The 10000-nt window shown below is 43.9% G+C and overlaps 1 protein-coding gene across 11 annotated transcripts in view; it reads right to left on the bottom strand.

The window, feature by feature from the left end:
- Positions 1-10000, bottom strand: part of LOC122259184 (ELAV-like protein 1) — a 169647-nt gene that overhangs the window by 107267 nt on the left and 52380 nt on the right. Inside the window, exon 2 of one of the 11 annotated variants that reach the window (XM_043025786.2) lies at positions 4955-5041. The exons of the other annotated variants lie outside the window; for them this stretch is intronic. The gene's annotated coding sequence lies outside the window, so the exon portion shown is untranslated. The remainder of the gene's footprint in view (positions 1-4954; positions 5042-10000) is intronic. 11 annotated transcript variants of the gene reach the window in all.

The following is a 10000-nucleotide window of genomic DNA, read 5'->3' as shown; positions in this document are numbered from 1 at the left end:
CGTCAACTCGAGAGATCGTCTGCCTTGCATCCCCCCCCCCCATCCTTCCTCCATATCGTGAGATCAAAACCGTTATCAATGGCTATCATCGAACTCGTCTTATGGGAAATAGAAAGATATGATACGATAAAAAAAATAAATAAATGATATTAAAAAACGCATTCTTCCTTAGCCTTAGTAACGGTTGCTATGTGGCTCCTACCCATACACTGTCTAACGATACCAATCTACCAGGGTTTTTTTTCTTTCACAATCCCTTTCTTAGGGTTAAAGTATATCAGCAAATGAAAAAAATAGTACCAAATAAAAGTTCTTTATACGTCATAAACTTCTCTATTCTAACTATTTTGACGAGGGCACGAAGAGGGGGGGAGGGAAAGGGAAGTGGGGAGGGAGGGAGGGAGGGAAAGGGAAGGGAAGTGGGGAGGGAGAGAGGGAGGGAAGGAGGGTGGTGGTGGTTTTGTTAGTGGAGGGAGGGTGGACTCGGAAGAAGGAAATCGTGTTTTTGTAGTCTCTCTTCTAACCGGCGTAAACATAAACGGCGGAGTTAATATCCTAACCGGCTTTAAAGTCGTTACGTCAGCCCTTCACTCTCTCGTACTGTATTTACTTTCCCTAAAGTCCTCGATCCAGGAAGAGCTCTGCCTTTTTTTTCCCCTTAAATCCCCTCTCGAATTAGCAGGTAGACAGTTATGTAAGTTGATCAACAAATTGAATGGCATAAATAGATAAAAGATAGATAAATTTTCTCTCTCTCTCTCTCTCTCTCTCTCTCTCTCTCTCTCTCTCTCTCACACACACACACACACACAAATAGGATAGCTTAGGCACACACATACAGCCCCCCCCCAAAAAAAAAAAAAAAAAAAAAAAAAAAAAAAATATATATATATATATATATATATATATACATATACACAATAAAATAATTAAATAATTTAATTAATAACAATTCCTCCACATACACACCATACAAAACTGTAGGAGCAGCAGCAGTAAGGGGAATGCAATTTACTCACGCCGTCCTGAGATGGAGGGGAGCGGAGGGGAGGAAAAGAGGGGAGGGAGAGAGGGAACTGATCTGGTTTCTTAATGTGATGGCGAAGAGATGAACGACCGAAATGAGGGCGGGAGGGAGGGATGAACGAAGAGGAGGGAAGCGAGGAAGGGGAGGAGGAGGAGAGGGAGAGAGGAGAAATGGGAGTAGATGAGAAAAAGACCAGTGCAAGGAAAAGCAAAAAAGAACAATAAAGGAAAACACGGACAAATATGTAAAAAATGTAAAAGATAAAGAGAGAGAGGACTAGAGATATGCTTGTGGATGGGGAGGAGTGAAAGAGAAACTAAAGATGAAAGGGAAATAGGTAGAGTGAGGAAGGGAAGGGAGTAAGAAAACGAAGAGGGTATAGAAAGCAAGAGAAAACGAGGGGTGGGGGTGTGGGCCCTGTGGGGGGGGTAAGCAATGGAGAGAAAGCGGGAAAAAAAGGATAAAGGGGAGAGAGAAAAGGGGGAGAAGGGGAGAAAAAAAAAGTTTGGGGAGAAGGGTGAGGAGAGGAAACACGGAGCTCCATCATGGCTCTTATCACCCACGAACTGATGTCGGCGCTAATGATCAATTTGAACGGGCCGCGTCAACCCGAAGCCAGACTACCCCTACACCCCCACCGCCCACCCCCTACTCCCCCAGACGAACCATCTTTCTTCTTGTCAGCTACTTCATTCACTCTCCATTCACTTATTATTCTCTCGTGTTTATCACCATTCTTCCATTATTTCCCATTTTCTTTAATGCAGAGTTCCTGATCGAGATTTTTATTTCTAATTTAATTTTCTTTGTTGTCCCATCTGGCTTATTTATCCTTTCATATCTTTTAATGGTTCATGATTTTTACCATTTCGTTTTGTTTCGTGTCGTCATTCCTTATTCACTTCTGATTCTCTGACTGACTTGCATAAAAAGCTATATTTACTTTGAGTCTATTTGTTTTAAAAATCGGGTATACTATCTAATAAACACACATACACACACACACATATATATATATATAATGGAGGTAACATACCTATAAATATACAATGAGCTCCCTTCGTGCTTCTGCCATATTGAATATCTCTTCTTTTGGGAAACAGTATAAACACATGCGTGTACGAACGAAAGCAAAAAAATAATAATAATAATAATAATAAAAAAATAAATAATAAACAAATAAAATAATAACACATAAAATAAATAATAAATAAAATCAAGTAGAATGATAGAAAGAAAGAAAAAAAAAGTATGAGGTTTGTGTGAGCATATCCCAAGCAAAGGCACACGCACGCACTCTCATCTCGCTCTCGCATTATGAACAAAACAAAGGAATCCCAAAAAATGGAGGACGGGCAAGAAAAGCCTTAACAAGAACAGAAATATAAAAAAACAATATATCACAACAGAAACACAAACAAAGACAAAGACAAAGACACAGACAGACACACACACCTATCTTCAATATTGGTATGTAAATAAATAGATAAATAAAAAGAGCATTTACAGTAATTTCTACTCAATTATTGTTTCCATTTCAACTCTTGCCCCTTTCACCGCCATAGTTTTCAACACCTGTAAATTATAATTTTCTATCTCGGGGTTCTCCTCCGTCCGTCAACAATCTACCCTTTATTGTCACTTCTCTCTCTCTCTCTCTCTCTCTCTCTCTCTCTCTCTCTCTCTCTCTCTCTCTCTCTCTCTCTCTCTCTCTCTCTCCCTCAACCACAGAATTCCTCTTCCATCCATTCCCTCCCTCCCTCAATCCACTAACACACACGCTCGCGCGCTCGCTCTCACTCACTCCAATCACCTCCACAACCCACCTGCTTACTGCCTGCTCGCTTGTCTCTTCCCCTTAGTATTCTCCTTCCTTCTCTGCCCTTTCTTTTTATTATCATTCTATCGATCGCCTCTCTTTCTCCTTTACACTTCCTTCGCTCGTTTTATCCCCCTTCTCTTGTTATTTGTTTTTGTCTTTGACTTGACTTTCTCTCTTCTCTCCTCTCAATTTCTTTTTCTTCTCTCTCTTCTTTGTTCTTACTTCTTGCAACTTTTCCTCTTCGCTTGTTACTTTTGAAGTGGATCTTTACCTTTTCTCTTTCTCTCTCGCCTCTCGCTTGTTTGCTTGCTTACTTTCCCTTCCTTTTCTTCACTCTCGCTATCTCCCTGAATCTCTTCTTCTCTCTTTTCCATCTTTTAAATCCCTCTTGCTACCTCTCTTATCCAATCCATTGCATCCCACCCTCACCTGACCATAACCGCCCCCCCTCCCCCCACAATAAAATCACTCCCACGGCACATGGAAATTCGACACCGCGTACCCACAAGTCAATCTGCCCACACGCGGCACGGAGTCAAAATACGCGTTATGGGAGATATCCCCCCCCCACCTCTCCCACAACCTGGGGCACTCACTTCCCCCACCCTCCTACCCCCTAGCCCATTCTATCCTCTCCCCCTACCCCTACACCCACCCCTCCCCGCAGGCGACGGCGACGGACGAGTGAATCCATTCAGACACAAGTACTCGCCATCACGTACAGTCGGAGGGAGAGGGGGGGGAGGGATGGAGGGGCAATGGAGTGGGAGATGGAAGGAAGGAGGAAGAGGGGAGGGGGGGGAGGGAAGAAAGAGGAGGAGGGGGGGAGGAAGAAAGGAGGAGGAGGGGGGAAAGGAAGGAGGAGGAGGAGGAGAAGGAGGAGGAGGAGGAGGAGGAGGAGGAGGAGGAGGAGGAAGAGGAGGAGGAGAAGGAAGAAGAGAAGGAGGAAGGAGGATAGAGGAGTAGGAAAGAGAAAGGGAGGGAGGGGGGAGGAAATAGGAAGGTAGAGGGAGGGGGGAAGGGGAAAGGGAGGGGGAGGAGGAGGAGGAAGAGGAAAAGGGAGAAAGATGTGTGAAGGAAAGAGTAAGGAAGGGAGAATAAAAGGTTAATTCAAAGAGGAGGGAGAGGAAGACAGGACGAGGTAGGGATGAGAGGAGAAATAAATAAAACGCGACAAAAAACAAAGAAACGACACAAACCAAACAAACAAAACTGACAAAAATGAGAATAGAAAAAGGAGAGAACACAAGGAGAGGATAAACGCCTGCGACAGAAGGCATAAAAAGCAAGTCTGACAGGAAGGAGTTGAAGGGTGATGGAAGAGCGAGATAGAGAAGGATATATAGAAGGGCAGAAAGAAAGCAAGGGGAGGGGATGAGACAGGAGTGAGGGGAGGGAGGGAGGGAGGGAGGGAAATGGGAGAGAAAGAGGAAAAAGAGAAGAGAGAGAGAGGAGGGAGAGGGGAAACAGGGGGGGACGGGAGACAGGTTAGAAATAAGTGAGAAAGGGGGCGATAATGCGGAGGGGAAATTGAAGGCAAGGATGAAAGAAGGGGAAAAGAGGAGAAAGATGAATAAATTTCCTAAAACACGCCTGTTAAACTTATCCATTTTACTCATCGCGGCGAGCAGTATAGTGACTCACCGGGGAATTCCCTGCTATCACTGCCACCACCCCCCTTCTCTCTCTCTCTCTCTCTCTCTCTCTCTCTCTCTCTCTCTCTCTCTCTCTCTCTCTCTCTCTCTTTGTGTTCATGTGTGTGTACACACACACACACATATATGTACATGTGTGAGTGAGTGAGTGAGTGAATGAGAGAGAGAGAGAGAGAGAGAGAGAGAGAGAGAGAGAGAGAGAGAGAGAGAGAGAGAGAGAGAGAGAGAGAGAGAGAGAGAGAGAGAGAGAGAGAGAGAGTGTGTGTTTGTGTGTAAGTGTGTATGTGTATGTGTATGTGTATGTGTATGTGTATGTGTATGTGTATGTGTGTGTGTGTGTGTGTGTGTGTGTGTGTGTGTGTGTGTGTGTGTGTGTGTGTGTGTGTGTGTGTGTGTGTGTGCCATTCATTAATTCCCTCACTCACCTGCACACACAAATTCCAGACTCACCTTGACGGCCACGAGCGAAAGGGTGCCGTGACAGGGCGCCCTCACCGGACCGAAAACCCCGGACTCCAAAGGCCAGCCAGTACTTACCTGTAAAAAGAGAGAAAATCAAGTTAAAACCGGCAACGGTGAGAAAAAGTTTTGTTCATACTTGTTCTACTATCAAGAATTATATTGAAAATATAGCATGTTTAAACAGGAAATAATCAATAATCATTAGCCAATCCAAAAAAATATTGTTAATTATCAGTATTGTTACTATTCATCATGATGGTAATGATTATCATTACTACTAAAATTCTAAAGCTAATAATAATAACAAAATAATAATAATGACAATGATAATGATAACAGTAACAAATTACAATAATTCTAATAATAATGGCAACAATCATGATGACAATAATAATAATGACGACAATTTCGACAATATCAACAATAAAGACAACAACGTTAACCTTAATAGTATTAACAAAAACAACAATACTAATATCAATTCTTATAGCAATGACAACAATAACAACAACAAAATAATAATGTGAAGGCGACAGCTCTCTGTTGCGCACTCTGCATTTTTCTTCTTTCAAACCGTCAAGGCGGAAATGATCAGCAGGTGGCGCGGAACAGTGCGTCACTCTGGATTTAAGAGAGGGAGTGATCGAGTGAGTGGGTGGGTGGGTGAGTGGGCGAGTGAGTGAGTGGGCGAGTGTACGAGTGAGTGAGTGGGCGAGTGTACGAGTGAGTGAGTGGGCGAGTGTACGAGTGAGTGAGTGGGCGAGTGTACGAGTGAGTGAGTGGGCGAGTGTACGAGTGAGTGAGTGGGCGAGTGCACGAGTGAGTGAATGGGCGAGTGCACGAGTAAGTAAATACACCCACCCCTTTTCTGAATCGAAACCTTTAATTCAAAAATCCTCTATACAACAATCACTTAATCAGTCAAGTAATCAATCAGTCAATCAATGAATGAGGCAAGTGAGAATCTGTTCACAGCACCCAGCAATCTCCTCCCCACCAACCTCCACCTCCCAGTGCGCGAGGAACACCTGCACACACCTGACAAGAGGCACGCGGTACATTACACATACCAACATCACGCAGGTATTTCAAAAATGCCTGATACGAGGGGAGAGGAGAGGAGGGGAGGGGTGGGAGAGGAAGGGAAGGGAGGGGAAGGAAGGGGAAGGGAGGGGAGGGGAAGGAGAGGGGAAGGAGAGGGGAAGGAGAGGGAAAGGAGAGGGAAAGGAAGCGAAAGGGAGGGGAGGGAAAGGAAGGACAGATGGACGGAAAGAGGAGCGAGATACAAAGGTAACAGATAAATGGGGATGTAGATAAAGAGAGAAGATGGTAGGGAAGGGGAAAGGGATAAGAAATAGAGAACGGGAGAAGGAGAGAAAGGGAAAAAGGGAAAGGGTGAGAGAAGGGAGTGTGGGGGAAGAGGAAGATGAAGGGAAAGGGGAAGGGGGGAGGAGGAGGAAGGAAATAAGGGAGAGAGAAAGAGATGTTACGGATTCCACATGCGTAGCACAGTCTTCCGGTGTTCACAACTTTCCACACTCAAAATATTCACAGCTGTGTATACATACATACATACTTAAATGACGCACACACACACACGGCTAACCAATTGTTCATGCATCATCGCTCACTATAATTGTATTACAGGTACGTGCAATAGTAAACTGAAATTGTGACACGATATAATATCGTAAATATAACAAAATATACAAGTATAATATGTTATGTAAAGACAATAAATGCCATATAACAGAAAATGTCTGCTACAATATCACAAAATAAAAGTAAAACAAAATATAACGAAATCCAATAACCTAGAAACAAATTAAATGGAAGAACACAACAAAAGAACACGATGATATACAAAAAAGTAAATAAATTAGTATTTAAGTTTTGTTATTAAAAGGGAGAGAAAGTGAGAAAGAGACTGGATAGAGGGAGAGGGAGAAAGAAAAGAGAGAGAAAGATAGAGCAAGAGAAACAAAGAAAGAAAGAGAGGGAGAAAGAGAAAAGGAAAAAAAGAAAGAGAAACAGAGGAAAAAAAAGAGAAACAGAAAAAAAGAGAAAGAGAAAGAGAGAGAGAGAGAGAGAGAGAGAGAGAGAGAGAGAGAGAGAGAGAGAGAGAGAGAGAGAGAGAGAAGGAGGGGGAGAGAGAGAGAGAGAGAGAGAGGGGGGAGAGAGAGAGAGAGAGAGAGAGAGAGAGAGAGAGAGAGAGAGAGAGAGAGAGAGGAGGAGAGAAAGAGAGAGAGAGAGGAGGAGAGAGAGAGAGAGAGAGAGGAGAGAGAGAGAGAGAGAGGGAGAGGAGAGAGAGAAAGAGAAAGAGAAGAGAGAGAGAGAGAGAGAGAGAGAGAGAGAGAGAGAGAGAGAGAGAGAGAGAGAGAGAGAGAGAGAGAGAGAGAGAGGGGGGGAGGAGAAAAGAGAGAGAAGAAAGAGAAAAGAGAAAGAGAGAGACAGAGAGAGAAAGAGAAAGAGAGAGAAGAGAGAGAAAATGAGAGAGAGAGAGAGGGAGAGAGAGAGAGAGAGAGAGAGAGAGAGAGAGAGAGAGAGAGAGAGAGGAGAGAGAGAGAGAGAGAGAGAGAGAGAGAGAGAGAGAAAGAGAGAGAGAAAGAGAGAGAGAAAGAGAAAAAGAGAAAGAGAAAGAGAGAGAAAGAGAAAGAGAGAGAAAGAGAGAGAAAGAGAAAGAGAGAGAGAAAGAGAAAGAGAAAGAGAGAGAAAGAGAAAGAGAGAGAAAGAAAGAGGCAGGCTTATCCAGGAAAAAACGAGGGGAGAAAAAAGCGAGCGAGCCGCGGCGAGAAGAGGTGCGCGCCACAAAAACATAATAATACGGAGGCAAGACCAGTAACCGTAAGCTAATGATTACATACTCCTTATCCCTCCCTTCCATCCCACCTCCACCACTCTCTCTACCCCATAACCCCTACCCCTACCCCTACCCCTTTAATGGCCACCTGATCGCCATCGCCAACTCCTTCCCCGCCACAGCGACCAACATTTCCAACGCCCTTTCCAACACCTACCTCATTACCGACCAGATCAAGGGGAGGGGGGAGGGGGGAGGGGGGGATGCGAAAAGAAATCTTGGAAACAAGCAACCACATTTTCCCTCCTTTCTTCTCTCCTGGCCCTCTCTTCCCCTCTCAATCCTCTTCCTCCCTCCCTTCCATCTCTCCCCTCCGTTCCTACTACCCTCCCCCCCCTCCCCGTCCCATCCTGCCTGCCAGCTTCCCTCCCTTCCTTTTAGGTCGCCAAGGCCTTGCTATGACAAGGCTCTTGAAGGAGAGAAAATTAATAAATTCGAGAAGGCATTTTCGTTTTTCTTTCTCTCGTCTTCTTTCGCTTTATTAATTTTATATATATATTTTTTTTAAATAATATCGATATGTGAGGCTCTTCTTCAATGCGAAATAGTGAAGAAATACGGATTGACATCACACTAGTCACCATTCTATGAGGGAGAAAATGTGATATATGTGTATACTTATCTATCTATCTATCTATATATATATATATATCTGTGTGTGCGTGTGTGTGTGTGTGTGTGTTCTGATGTAGGTGTATGTATGTATGTATGTGATATATATACATATAAATATATATATGTATATATATATATATATATATATACATATATATATATATATATATATATATGTATATATACACATACATGTACAGTTGCACATCCATATTAAATAACATGCCCACTCCACCAACACCACCAAAAAAAACACAATAATAATAATAATAATAATAATAATAATAATAATAATAATAATAATAATAATTAATTATTATTATCATCTTTATTATTACTATTATTATAATAAATATATTAATAATAATAACATGAAATAAATAATGTCTATATAAATAGAATGCACAACAAAAACAATACCCTAAGCTTCCCACTCCCCCTCGCTATCTACGCCTCTTCCCCGACTCTCTCCACCTGCTGGAGGAACAACACAGGGCTACGTCACCCCTCCGCGCCCTCCCCCTTCACATCTACTCCCCTCAGACACACACAAACATTCTCGTCCTCACCCCCACCAAGAGATAACCCTTTACTCCCCCACAAAAACATATCTTACCCCCTTCCCCTCCCCCCCACCACCACCCACCTACCAACCTTACAACTCTATCTCCAGTGTTACTACCAGGTGTATGTATAAACAAGATCCACGGCCATTGCACGTGACGATATATCTGCGAATGAATGTCAATGATCATTTAAAACTAATAGTGGAATCACACACAAAATAGGCTGATACTACTTACAACAGTTGTATTAGATGCAGTTGCAAATGAGTGAAAGGGGGGGGGGAGAAAAAGAAGAAGGGCTTGGAGGGAGAGAAGGATAGGAAAGAGAGTAGGCGTAAGGGAGGAGGGCAGGGGGGAGAGGGAGAGGGAGGGAGGGAGGGAGGGAGAGAGAGAGAGAGAGAGAGAGAGAGAGAGAGAGAGAGAGAGAGAGAGAGAGAGAGAGAGAGAGAGAGAGAGAGAGAGAGAGAGAGAGAGGAGGGAAGGAAGAAAAAGACAAATAGAGTGAGAAGGGCGGGGGGCGGGGGGGGGGGGGGGAAGGTCCCCCTCCATCGAAAGAGGTTACAGGGTCCCTACGCCTCCCTCCCCCTTGCCAAGCACAACAAGCGGCGCCGCCAGACAACAGCTGGATTCCCCGCGCCAGCTGAGACGTCTCCGAAGAGAAGGGCATCCGCTCTCTAGCTCTCCGCAAGGAAAGGAACGCAAATAAAAACAACGCCTTGTAGTATGAGGGAAGAATGCAACGCCTTGTAGTATGAGAGAAGAATGCTGAAGTGGAAGATAAGAGTAGTAAAGAGGAAAAAAACAGCCTATCATAAAACAGAGAAAACAAAAGAATTCCTGGCCCAACCACCACGAAAGGAAACAAAAATCCAAAGTCAACCACCAATAAAAGACAAGCCAACAAACACGCACGCAAACACGCATTTACACACGCACCCGCACACACAAACCAACAACCCCGGAATGCAGCGGTTGCGAAGCACGCCGGTGTCG

The sequence above is a fragment of the Penaeus japonicus genome, unplaced genomic scaffold (genome assembly GCF_977035675.1).
Source record: "Penaeus japonicus unplaced genomic scaffold, GWHDUDI00000001_assembly GWHDUDI00000028, whole genome shotgun sequence".
In the NCBI taxonomy this organism is placed as follows: domain Eukaryota; kingdom Metazoa; phylum Arthropoda; class Malacostraca; order Decapoda; family Penaeidae; genus Penaeus; species Penaeus japonicus.
Note: the sequence above shows the minus strand (reverse complement) of the source record. Positions and strands in the feature narration are given on the sequence as shown.